Source organism: Plecotus auritus, assembly GCF_963455305.1.
Source record: "Plecotus auritus genome assembly, chromosome: 3".
NCBI classification, from domain to species: domain Eukaryota; kingdom Metazoa; phylum Chordata; class Mammalia; order Chiroptera; family Vespertilionidae; genus Plecotus; species Plecotus auritus.
The window spans coordinates 225,092,596-225,105,767 of record NC_137772.1 but is presented as its reverse complement, the minus strand read 5'-3'; the positions used below and the strand labels follow the sequence as shown (position 1 = coordinate 225,105,767).

The window sequence follows — 13,172 nt, the reverse complement described above, 5'->3', positions numbered from 1 at the left end:
TCAGAGGTGCCAGCTGCCCCAGCCCACGCCACCCTCTGCAGGGCCAGCTCCCGGGGGAAGGTGGCGGAGGCCCAGGCCAGGGCGGAGGGGTGGGGCGGCGCTGGGCCAGGCCGGACCCCCGGGGGAGGTGTCATCTCCGTTTGCTCTCTGGGGCCATGCAGAGGGAGGGAGGGCTGCGATGGGGCGCGCAGTGCGGGCAGGAAGGTCAGGAAATGAGGCTCTGGACAAGGGGCTGGATGGACAGGCGGAGACCTACTCCCGGGGACCCCGAGAAACTCAGACGCAGGTAAGAAAGGGGGGCGGGGCGGGGAGACGGGGAGAGGACGGGCTGGGGAGGTCCTGGGAGGGACCAGGTGGGAGAGGGTAGACCCCCACTCGGAGGGACCCCCTACCCCACCCCATGTCCCCCGCATCCGGCGCGACACACGCGCGCACACACACGCGCGCGCGCACACATACACGCGCCACTCCGAGCCCCCACCTTCCGCAGCCGCGCGTGTCGCCCGCCGCCCACCCTGCCCCTGCCCCGGCGGGGCCTCGGGACCCGTCCCCGCCGCTCACCTAGGTCCCCGCGCCACCGCCACCACCGCCGCCGCCGCCGCGCAGAGCCCAGCCCCGGGCCGAGGGAGGGACCGCGGAGGCCCCGCCCCGCCCCCGGGCCGCGCAGGACGCTCGCGCCGCGGCCACCGACCCGGGGCTGCGGGGAAACCCGCGCGGCGGCCAGCGGCGCCTTGGACACGCCCACCGACCAGGGCCCGCGGGGCAGCACCCGCCGGAGCTGGGCTCGGGGACCCAGTGCCCTCCCTGGACCCCTACCCCGGTGCCTGGCAGGCTGCGGTGGTGTCCGCCTAGGGAGGGGGCATCCCCGGTTACCTGGGTGCCCAGTTCGGCTCTCAGGCCAGCAACCCACCCCGGGATGTCCTCTAAGGTCCTCTGAGAGCCCCCTCCCCAAGCCTGGCCTGCACGGGGCGCTGGGAGCCAGGAGGGGACATCCGTCCCTGCCGCGGGCTGGGGGACCGACGCAGCCAGCAAGGCTTCAGCATCCGGATGGCTCCATGCCCACTGGCGGCGGCGCCCTGAACTGGTTAGAAATTCCAACTCTTGGGCTCCCCCTGCCCAGACTCACAGACTCTGGGGGTGGGGCCCAGGAATCTGGGTTTAACAAGCCCTCCAGGCCAGGGGATTCCCGAGCCCCTGAAATTTGAAAAGTCCCGCCCTGGTGAAATGGCCAGCACCCCACACCCAGCCCCCCAGCCCCACCCCGAGTGTCTCACAGGGCTTTCACCCTCTGAAAGAGGCGCGCCCTGTCTCCCTGGTGACCCTATATTGGGTGGGGGTGGCCCCTGGACCAGGAATTTCCTGACCAACAGTCGGTGCCAGTGGCAGCAGGAAGCCGGTGCTGCTGGGGCCAGGCCTGGGGCATCGGCGATGGTGACTGGTCCTCATGTGCTCACAGGTAATGACTGAAAGTTTCGAAATGCGATTGGGCAAGGATTTTTGTCCACATCCAACACTAACACCCCTCCCCCCCCACACACACATACTCACACACACACATCGTTGCGTGTATGTGAAGGTGAGCCCTCTGCCTCCTGAGACTGTGAGAGTGGGGCAGCAGGCGGCAGCCTTCCTGTGACTAGAGCCCGGGAGAGGAAGTGGGTGGTGGGTCCATCAGGGCCCTGGGTTGGGTAAGTCCACCTGAGCCACAGGCCCAGGTGTCCCAGAGATGGGAGGGCATCTGGGCACAGGGACCAGCTGGGGGCAAACACACCTGGTGTGTCCCTCTCTGGGCCACCTGCAACCCCCTCCCCCGTTCACTCTCTTCCTTTGCCTGGTTCTCTCTTCCTCTTTATACTTGGACTTGGCATTCATATATTCTACAGCGGCTTATTTCTTCATGGCGGAGTTTGTCCAGGAGGGTATACATTCCTGAAAGAGGCGGCTTGTGTCATATATACTGAGTGGCCTGATTATTATGATCTCTGAACGCATAATAATCTGGCCACTCAGTGTATATCCTATATAATAAAAGGCTAATATGCAAATTGTCCCCTCGACCAGGACTTCGACCAGCAGGCAGGCTGGCCAACCGCCCATGTCCCCTCCCCCTGGCCAGGCTGGCCGGACCCCACCCATGCATGAATTCATGCATCAGGCCTCTAATGTGTGTGTGTGTGTGTGTATATATATATATATATATATATATATATATACACACACTAAGTGGCCAGATTATTATGCATTCAGAGATCATAATAATCTGGCCACTCAGTGTATGTATATATACATATTATTGACTTCAGAGAGGAAGGGAGAGGGAGAGAGAGAAACATCAATAATGAGAGAATCATTGATTGGCTGCGCCTCCCCCCCCCCCCACCTTACTGGGGATTGGGCCCACAACCAGGGCATGTGCCCTTGACCAGAATCGAACCTGGAATCCTTCAATCCTCAGGCTGACGCTCTATCCACGGAGCCAAGCCGGTTAGGGCGACTTGTGTCTTTCCTTTACCCAAGTGTCCCTGGTGGTTAGGACAGTGTTTGGCACCTAGCAGGTGGCCGATAGATGTCTGCTGAAGGAATGAGTGAGTGAATGACCCTTAATGAGTGGTGCTGGTCACTTCCCATCTGCAGCACCCCCTGTCCCCCAGATCCATGCGCTGGCGGGCTCTGTGCCCACCCTGGTGCCTGGTTGGGCCTGGCCAATGGAAGGCAGCCGCTGGCGATCAGGGACAGCACAGAGGGTGGGGTGTCCCCCCCTGCCCACGGGCTGCAGAGTGGGCATGCACTCTGCCCACCCCCCCCCACCTCCCCAGGGCTGCCACCAGCTTCCACTGGAAGCACCATGCTCCCGCCTGTCCCTCCCGCCCCAGGGGGGGCAGCTTCTCACAATTCCAGCCTCTTGTCTGGGCCACTTGGGGCAGTTCTGTCTTCTGCTGGGACCCAGGCCGAAACAGGTGCTGTCTTTGCCACTTTATAAAATTGGAAGCGGAGGCTTACCAAGGTCATAAAACGTGCCGAGCCGAAGACCTCCATAGACACCTCAGAGAACACACACACGTGGCCGGCGGTCCCGTGAAAAGATGCCCCCCCTCCCCCACCTCCGACGGCATTGGGAACGCACATGAAGACAGTGAGGTGTGCCCCATGTTCCCGTGAGGATGTGACGGCCCAGGACACTGGCGCCACCGGAGGCTGGTGAGGACGGGGGGCGGCAGGAACCCTCATTGGTTGCTGGTGGGAATGCGAAAGGTGCAGACAGCCAGGCGGTTTCCTACAGAACGAAACGTCCTCCTTCCGTCCGATCCCGCGAGCGCACTCCTTGGCATTTACCCAAAGGAGCCGAGACCTGTTTCCACACAAAACGCTGCGGTGGGTATTTCTGGCATCTTTGTTCATAAATGACAAGACCTGGAGGCCCCGAGGTGTCCGCCCGGAGGTGAATGGATGAAGTGTGTGTTCAGGCAGCGGAAAGCTGTTCAGCGCTTTTTTAGTCACCCAACCACGAAAAGACACAGAGGAAACTTCACTGCACGTGACCCCGTGACGAAGCCCATCGAGGAGGCTGCATCGTGTACGTTTCCAACTGCACCACGTTCTGGCAAAGGAGTCGGTGAAACCATCAGCGGCTGCCCGGGGCCAGGGGAGGGAGGGAGGAGTAGGTGGGACACGGAGGACTTCAGGGCAGGGACGCTGTTCTTTATCACACTACAGTGGTGGTACATGTCCTCACACATTTGTCCCCACCCACAGAACGTGCCACGCCCAGAGCCAACCGAGTGTACACACGGACTGCGGGTGACATGGGTGTTGGTGGGGGCTCATCCATTGCAACAGCCTCTGCTGGGTGCTGGCCATGGGGAGGCTGTGGGTCTGTGGGGAGAGGAGGGTATGTGGGAAATCGCTGTACCTCCCACTCAATGTACCTGGAAACCGAAACTGCCCTAAAAATTAGTCATTTTCAAAAGCACAGATGCCCTAACCGGTTTGGCTCAGTGGATAAAGCGTCGGCCTGCGGACTCAAGGGTCCCAGGTTCGATTCCGGTCAAGGGCATGTACCTTGGTTGCGGGCACATCCCCGGTGGCGGGTGTGCAGGAGGCAGCTGATCCATGTTTCTCTCTCATCGATGTTTCTAACTCTCTCTCCCTCTCCTTTCCTCTCTGTAAAAAATCAATAAAATATTAAAAAAAAAATAAAAAGCACAAGACCACGTGGCCAGTGAGGGCGGAGCTGGTGCTTGAACACAGGCCCTCCTGACCCGAAGCCCGGACGTCTGCTCCAATGGGGGCTGTGAGCGCTTCTCCGAGGGCCCAGGGTTGGGCGGCATGAACGCGGCCTGGGTGACCCAGAAGGCAGCGACCCTGGAGCCCCGGAGACCCTTCCTGCCATGCTCCGGGGTGCCCTCTGCCTCTTCCGGCCACCAGTGAGACGGAGTGTCCCCTGGCCTGCAGGACGTGTGTGTGTGTGTGTGTGTGTATGTGTGTGCGTGTGGCTATGTGTGTGCATATGTGTGTATGTGTGTCTCTGTGTACGTATGTGCATGCATGTATGTGCATATATGCATGCATGTATGTGTGTGTGCGTGTGCGTGTGTGTGTGTTCGTTCTCAGGTGAGGCCCCTCCCCTGGGCACCGCTGCCTGCATTTCCATTTCCTCCCCTCGCCCTCCGCCCTCCGAGTGAGCCCAGCGCCCCTCGTGGGGCAGCTAGCAGACCACGGCCACGTCCCTGGTCCCGAGACCCGCACTCTGAGCCTCAGGCTCCTCGCCTGGCGGCGGGGATGTCACGCTGCATCCACAGGTCTGCCTCTCATTTCCTTATCAGCCATTGGCTAACGGAGTCATGGAAGACATTGCAGGAGATTTCGCCCATAACAAAAGGCCCTGCAGAGCTTAAGCCGTGTGTGGAATTTCATCCTCTGATGGGTGATCCTACCTCCCCACACTCCCCTATGGAGACGGGGCCCTTCTGGGGGTCTCCAGACACCCCCGTTGGCCCGAGGGCCTTTGGTGCCTTGCAGCCCTGGGTGGAGGCCTGCACACGCCGAGGGCTCTCTGCACGGGGAGGACTCTTGGAGACACCTACCTGGTCACGCAGACGGGGACACAGGCCAGCAATGAGCAGCGACTCGCCCAGGGTCACACGGTGGGCCGGGCTTGTAATGACCCTCAGGTGTCCACGACCCCACCCTGGCGGTATGAATATCCGACCTTTCACGGCGGGAGGACCTGGCAGGTGCGATGCAGGCCCTGCAGATGGAGCGATCCTGGGTCCCCGGGTGGCCCGATGCCATGAGGATCCCTGTAAGAAGGCGGTGCAGCGAGAAAGGGCGGCGTGACAGCCGGAACAGAGAGACTGAAGTGCTGCCCATGGCGGGGGTGGGGAGGGGTGGGAGGCAGGTGCCTCTGGGAGCCGGAAAGGCGTGAGCTGGGTTCTCCTGGAGCCTCCGGGAAGAACGCAGCCTGCTGACTGCGGCGTCCAGACGCAAAGGAAAATCAGTGTTTGGAGCCCGCAGCGCTGTGGCCAGGTGTTAGGACAGCCACAGGCACCAGCATGCACAGCGGGGCCAGGACTGGACCCTGCTCTCCCGCTGCTCAGCCAGCTCCTGGCCTGGGCCGGTGCCTTCCACGGGGGTCTTTCCATGATGATCCTGCAAGCTCGGGGCACATAAGGAAGAGGAGGCCCCGCCGGAGTCCAGAGCGGCAGCTGAAGGAGGCCGGCATGGGCGACACCCTCCAGCGACTCTGTCCACCTGGAGGCCAGCGCGGGCCTCCCCCACCGCCACCTTGACCGCCTGCCCGCCAGCTGCCACGGGGGCTGGACGTGCAGCCCTGGCCGGTGACCGCAGACGGGAGGCCGCTGCTGTGCAGCATCTGTGACTTGAAGGGAACCGCGCGACACGAGTAATAACATCATGACATCTGCACTGTGGCCCGGCTTCTCTTTGTGCTGTAGCGTCTCAGACTTGACCTTGGTCTCAGATGCTCCGTCAGGCGGCCCTCCGCACCCTGGGCAAGCCCTGCTAGTCACAGCGGGGGCTGGCTGGCCTGGAAGCCGTGACCAACAGCAGTCGCTGTTCAGGCACCTCCCTCGCCTCCTCCTTCTCTTCCCTGGAATGGGACGTCCGCGAAAGCAGGGGGCCTGGACGTCAGCTCGGGATCCCCGGGTGCAGCCCAGGGCTTGGCCCACAGGAGGCGCTCAGAGAGTGTCCAGCGAACGGATGTCCCTTGCAGACGCTGTGTGAAGTCAGCATCCACAAGGCGTTTTGACAATTGCGTGTCTCACCTGGGCACCCACCTGGGCACACACCCGGGCACCAGGCTGGGCTGGAGAGGTGGGGGGGCTCTGGCTTCCGGACTCCCCACGCGATGGTCTGGCTCCTGCACTAGTTTTATCTGCCCAGGTCCTGTCCCAGCTGAAAACCAGGCCCTCTGTCCTCAGCGCGGGCCTGGCCCTGGCCCTGGGCCCACTGGCCACAGCCGGGCTGAGTCTGGGACAATGGAGGGAGCGTTCAACACGTGCCTCATCGCACTAGGCTCTGAGCTGGGGGCTGGGGTGCAGAGCCAGGAGCTCTGGGGGTGTGGGGTAGGAGACAGAAACCAATTCCGCCACGGGGTGTGACAACGCCCGTGACACTGAAGGCCCAGAAAGGGCCCTGGGGAGCTGGAATGGAGATCCCCTCCTCCTGGGCGGTCAGCAGCAGCGCCCCAGGGAGGGGGGGCCTGTCGTGGCTCCCAGACCAGTGCTCAGCCCACAGGCCGGCGCCCTCGAACACAGAGCCTCCGGTGAGGGACCTGGGCCTGGTGCCTGCCCGTGCGGGAGGGTCTCAGGCTCAGCCCCAGGTGCTGGACCAGAGCAGGGGTGCCCGACAGGGTGACCTCGCAGGACCCAGCCTGCCAACCAGGGGTGAGCTCCCCCTCCCCACACCCCTCCCTCCCCCCTCCCCCTCCCTCCCCTGGGATTTGACTTGGGGATGAAGGGGTCTGAGTGAGGCCTTTCCCAGGCAGGCAGCTCCCCGCCGCCCCTCCCCCCGGCCCACGCTGCGAAGCTGGCAGCCTCCCCCGGTCCTGGGCCCAAGCCTCTGAGGCCGGCGGGCCAGGCAGTCCGGCCAAGAATCTGTCTTCAATCACTGCTCCCCGATTTCCCAAACAGAACCAGCCCGGCCTCCGCAGGAAGCCCAGGCCCGATTTGCCTTAGAATAACTCGCATCCTGGGCGGCCTTCTGGGCAGGCAAAGCCCCAGGCCCTCTCCCACGTTCTGCATTCGGGGGCCTCATCCATCGCCAGGGCCTCCCCGCTCCCTGGGGCCGAGTGGGGGAGGCGGTTTGTGGATGCCACGGGGCCTTCTGGTGGCAAGGCTGGCTGCTGGCACCTACACGCGGGTCCGGGACAAGTGGGAATGGGGGCAGTGGACATCCTGTCTCCTTCCTGGCCCCCTGGGAGCCCTCCAGTCTCTCGCCATTTCCTGTGATGTTAGCTGTGGGGTTTCTAGCAGTTTCCTGACCCAGTTGGTGACGTTCCCTCCCATACCTACATTGCTGACAATGAAAATATTTTTTTTGTTTGTTATGAATGAATTTGGTCACCTAGTTTTTTTTGCATTTATTGAAATCATATGATTTTTTACTTTTTTTTTTTTTTCTGTTTAGGAAAGGGAATGCCGCCGACTGATGTTTGAATATTAAGCCAACCTTGCATTTCTGGGAAAAAGCCCTCCTTGTCACAATTCATTACGGTCTGTCTGTGTTTACAATTTGCTGAGAGTGAGCCCAGGAGTTTACACAGATGTTCATGAGTGATACTGGTCTGCAATGTCCTCTCTCTCTCTCTCTCTCTCTCTCTCTCTCTCTCTCTCTCTCTCTCTCTCTAAAATACGTCCTTGCCCAGGTTTGGTACCAGGTGATTCTAACTTGCTAACAGCCCTTGGGGCGGGCTCTTCCCCCCTCCAGCTCCCGAAGGGGTTTGATAAGGTGGGTGTTCACTCTTCCTTAAATGTGTGACGCTCTCTTGGTACCAGGAGACGGTGTCTGAACGGCCGTGTGCACCGAAGAAGGCACCTCCCTGGGTCTGCAGAGCCAACCTGCCTGACACGCCTCGCTCACCACACTCCTGGCCACCTGCCCCTCGGCGGTGGTCACTTCTCTCTGAGACCTTGTTTTTTTGTTTATTTTGGTAAAACGAAGGGAAGACTATCTTGCCGTGAAATTTAGCAGAGAGAATATGTGACATTGAGGAGGATTATGCCAAATGCTTCCAAAAGTGCTTGTTTTATTCCTCTGCACTTAGGGTTTAAACCGCCACGCACACCCCCCCCACACCCCCACACACCACACACACACCACACACACACACTCACACCACACACCCACCCCCCCCCACACACACACCCTCCCCCCCCCACACACCCCACACACACATACACCCTCCCCCCCCACACACACCGCACACACCCCACACACACACCCCACACACACACCACACACACCCTCCCCCCCACACACACACCGCACACCCCACACACCCTCCCCCCCACACACACCACACACACACACCCCCCACACACACCACACACACACACACATCCCACACACACCGCACACCCACCCACACACACACCACACACACACACACAAACACACACCACACACACACACACACACACACACACACGGACAGACATGTATTAGTCCTGTAACTGATACACGAGAGGTAGCTTCAGGAACCGTTGGATCCAGGGGCTCCGAGGATGTCACTGGACTGTTATGGCCTCCTCTTCAGGCAGACCTGCCCCTGGTGCCGGCGAGGGGGCTGCCAGCACCTCCTGCCTCAGCCCAGCAACCTCACCAGGAAGAGTGGGCTCCGGCAAGGATCGCGGGGCTGGCCCGCATCGGCCCGCGGGGTCCCGTAGCCATTCCTGGACCGCTCGCTGTGGCCGTGGGCTGCCCAGGATGACTGACCAGGCCAGGGTCGCTGGCCCGTCCCGGGAGCCGAGAGCACATGGACCACACTGGGGGAGGGTTTCTCGGACGGAAGCTGGTGCCTGCGGGAGGCCAGGGCGCCGGGCAGGGACAGGCACACGGATGTCTGGGCATCCTGGCCTCAGGCGCTACAGGGAGAGCAAAGCCGGCAGAGCTCTGGGGCCCTGACGCCATCCTTGTCCTGCCCCAATGAGCAGCTGGCTTATGGGGGGCAGAGCAGATGTTTGTGGGTGACCTGCTGCTCTCCCAGGCTACCGGCGGGATGGGACTAAACGCTCATATATGACCCCCCGTCTCTGCCGAATCGGCTCCAGTAGGGACAGGCAGCGAGGACCCCCGGCTGTCGGGTCACAGAGTGCGTGGGCGGGTCGCTGGGCGTGGCACCCGCTGGGGTGAGGAGGTGACCCCCTTTCAGCAGGGTTTTCTAGGTTTTTGTGGCCCCACAGCTCTAAGACTCCGAGGAAGCGGTGTGGGTGGGAGGGGTGGGTGTGACAAGCGTGGCCGGTTCTCTGTGGTCAGACAGGAAGCAGGGGAGGAGGTGGTGGGAGGGTGCTGCTTGTTACAAAGCCTCTTAGCCCGGCCTGTGTGGCTCCGTGGTTGAGCATTGACCTAGGAACCAGGAGGTCACGGCTGCATTCCCAGCCAGGGCACACGCTGTGTTGCAGGCTCGATCCTTAGTGGGGGTCGTGCAGGAGGCAGCCGATCCATGATTCTCTCTCATCACTGATGTTTCTCTCTCTCCCTTCCCCTCTGACATCAATAAAAATATATTTAACAAATCCCAAATCCACTTCGTGTCCCCCCCCCCATGTAGGCGGAGGTCTTCACCTGTCGGGCCCCCAGCAGCACCCTGTGTCCTGCTCTGCCCACAGCTGAGCCCGCACCCCCCCCTCGCCCCCGCCTCCTGGCCTTTGCTCTGACCTGGCCAGGCAGGCAGGAACCAGGACCCATTCAGTCCTGAAACCCAGGACACCCCCGTCTGACTTTCTCCGGACCTTGGGCAAGTACCTGCCCTTCTCGAGCCGCCGGCCCAGCGGGGGAGGCGCAGATGCTCGGCTCTGTGAACTTTGAAAGCCAGGGAACCCCTTGTTCAGTGGGGGGATCCAGTCCGCAGCAGGGATGTGATGGAAGCATTAAAAACGCATCTTATCAGCCGCCACAAACATTTCCTTTTCCAGGAGGGACACCGCCACGGCAGGCAGGCGGGGCAGGGAGACCCCAAGGGCGAGGAAAGGCGCAGAAGGGGGTGGGGCTCAGCAGCCTAGCTGGTCTTGTCCTGAGAGTAACACCGTGGGCCGGGGGGTGTGGGGGTGTGGGTGTAGGGGGCGGGAGGTGCCCCCCCCCACGTATGTCCTGAGAGGCACCGCCGTCCTGGGCGCCTGGCCGTCTTTCCGGGATTCTGCAGGGAGGCAGTGGTTGCCATGGCTGCTAGAACCAACGATCACCAACTGGGTGATCACTGCCTCACAGTCTGGAAGCCAGAAGTTCAGAAATCGGGGTGTCATCTGGGCCACACGCCACCTTCTTCCTTCCTCCTCCTCCTCCTCCTCCATTGATTTCAGAGAGGAAGGGAGAGGGGAGAGAGAGAGAAACATCCATGATGAGAGAGAATCATTGTCTGGCTGCCTCCTGCACCCCCCGACTGGGGATCGAGCCTGCAACCCGGGCATGTGCCCTGACCGGGATTCGAACCGTGACCTCCTGGTTCACAGGTCAATGCTCAGCCACGGAGCCCCGCCCCTTCTGACGGCTCCAGGCAAGAACCCTCCCTGCCTCTTCCAGCCGCAGGTGACGGTGCCCCTGGGCTCGGCAGCACCCCTGTCCCCGCCGCCTCTGTCTGCACAGGCCACCTCCCCTCTGTGCGTGTGCGGGCCCAGACTTCCTTCTTATAAGGACGCAGTCATATTGGGTTAGGGGCCGCCCCCCCGCCGCCCCCGTCCAGTATGACCTCATCTTCAGTTGGTCACGTCTGCAAAGGCCCTGCTTCTAATCAGATCACATCACAGGTTCTGGGTGGGCGAGCCTTTTGGGGGACGCTCTTGGACACAGTGTGAGCGAACATCCTGGGAACACAGGGCTCTTTTCCCCCCAGAGCCAAGGGCCAGGCTCCCCGAGTTCAGGTTCCGCTCCCATCGCACAGCCTCTGAGTAGCAGGTGCCCCTGGGGAAGCCGGGCTGGGGAGCGGGCGCAGGAGAAGGAGAGGTGAACCGGCCTTGGTGTCTGATCCAGGGGCCCTGGCTTCGGCCAGCGCCTGTGTGCAGCGGCTCGCTGGCCAGCTTGCAACAGGGCGACGCTCTGCGCCCCAGTTCCTGCCAGTGGTGGTGGGGGGGACCCGGGGCTGAGCGAATGGCTCAGCGTGGCCGAAGGAGGGCAGTGTGCGAAGCCCGGGTGAGACTCCAGGAACAAAGAGGAAGAGGCAACCAGCTGGGAGGGTGAGGAGGAGGCGGCTGGCGGCTCTGTGGGGGCGGGGCTTGACGAGGCCCCGCCCCCCGGGCTGGTGTCCGGCGATGCAGAGCCCCGCCCAGGCCCCCTGCCAAGTCTTCCCTGGGGCTGGGGCTCTCTCTAGGGCTGTGCTGGGGAGAGGGGGGTGGGGTGGGGGAAGGGCAGGGATGGGCAGGGAGCCCGAGAAGGGGCTGGGCGTGGGGTGAGACCCCAAGGCTGGAGGGGCAGGGAGAGCTGCTGTTCCTGCACAGGTGCGATGGCCCCAAGCTCTGCAGGCTCCGCTCCTTTGGGGCCCCAAGACCCCGTGGCCTCTGTCGGACCCTGATGTCCTGCGTTTCAGTGGAAACTGTCCTGGGGCAGGAGGGAGGTTGCTGTGGCGCCAGCCTTGCCTAGGCCCCCACCCACCCCCCCACCCACCCCTTCACTCCTTCACTGACTCCATGTAGTTGCTGAGTTTGTCCCAGATTGGTGACTGGATGTGACCAACACAAGGCAGAAAACTGGTGCCAGGAGTGGGCACGGCTCAGGGCAAAGAGCGGGCTTCTCCGTGGAAGCCCCGGGTTCTAATCCTGCACTGTGAGCCTCAGTGACCTCGTCTTTGAAATGGGGATGCAGTGTGCCCAGCCAGGGTGTGGACTGTGGGCATGCGTGCCTCACACTCAGGGGTGGTTGTGAGGAGAAAGTAAACCAATCTAGGGAGCACCTTGCAGCAAGCCTCACCCCCCCCCCTCCCGCCTCAGGCCCTGAGGGTCCACCCCCAGGCAGCAGGGGACAGGGCTGGGCAGTGTTTGGACACCTGGAGGAGACAGGGCCCTCTTGGGGGTGGTGAGGGGAGCGGGAGGGCCTGGGCACAGGGCCCTCTGCCAATCCATGCTCCCTGCGGGTCCGGGAGCACAGCCCTGAGTCCTGGGGTTGGGGGGGACCAGTGATGGAACCGGGAGAGCCCGGCAGATGGGGGCCCCTGAGCGCGGGCTTCTCAGGGGTAGGCGACAGCACCCGAACTGGCAGGGCAGAGCAGTGTTCTGGGGACACGGGGTGTTCTCCGAGCCTCACTTTTCCCGGCTGTACAATGGGACAACAATCCTTCCCACGGGGCCTGGGTTGTGGGGTGCTGAGGTTTGATGAAGCTGCTGTGTGCCCAGCCCGGGCGCCAGCCCTAGCAGCCCCTCCAGGCTTGGTTGCTTCTAGAGATGGCGGGCTCACCACCCAGGCTGTCATCTGAGCGCTCACTGTGGGTGCAGGCCGGAGAAAGATCCTCTCGTCTAACTCCCCTGCTCCCCTCTCTCCCGCCTCCGCCGGACCGTCCGCCGTGGGCTGGGCTCCTGGCGGGGGGCTGGGGCCTCGGCTTGGGACAGAATTTAGGCATGAAGATGGATCCAGACCACACCGCAGTGAATTAGGTAAGAAACCCGCCATCTTTACTGCTTTTTCTTTAAAAGCTGGGCCTGTCTTTTCACATCCTCCACCCCTGCTCTGCCTCGAGGGCTCCGTCTCCTCCTCCAGCACCGGCCACAGCCACACAGCCCCCAGCGAGGGGACCACAGCCACACAGGGGACCACAGAGACACAGCCCCGTGAGGGGACCACAGCCACACAGCCCCCAGCGAGGGGACCACAGCCACACAGCCCCCAGCAAGGGGACCACAGAGACACAGCCCCCCCGAGGGGACGGCCTCGCCCTCACCGGCGGCCCCTCCCTGGGCTGTGGCTGAGGAAGCGGCGGTGGCCAGCAGAGGGGACGGTCAGGCACATTG

General features: G+C 62.4%; 1 protein-coding gene across 1 annotated transcript in view; it reads right to left on the bottom strand.

The window, feature by feature from the left end:
• Positions 1–650, bottom strand: part of PRR5 (proline rich 5) — a 49,148-nt gene extending 48,498 nt beyond the window's left edge. Inside the window, exon 1 of the mRNA XM_080659247.1 lies at positions 562–650. The gene's annotated coding sequence lies outside the window, so the exon portion shown is untranslated. The remainder of the gene's footprint in view (positions 1–561) is intronic.
• Between the last annotated feature and the right edge of the window lie 12,522 nt (positions 651–13,172).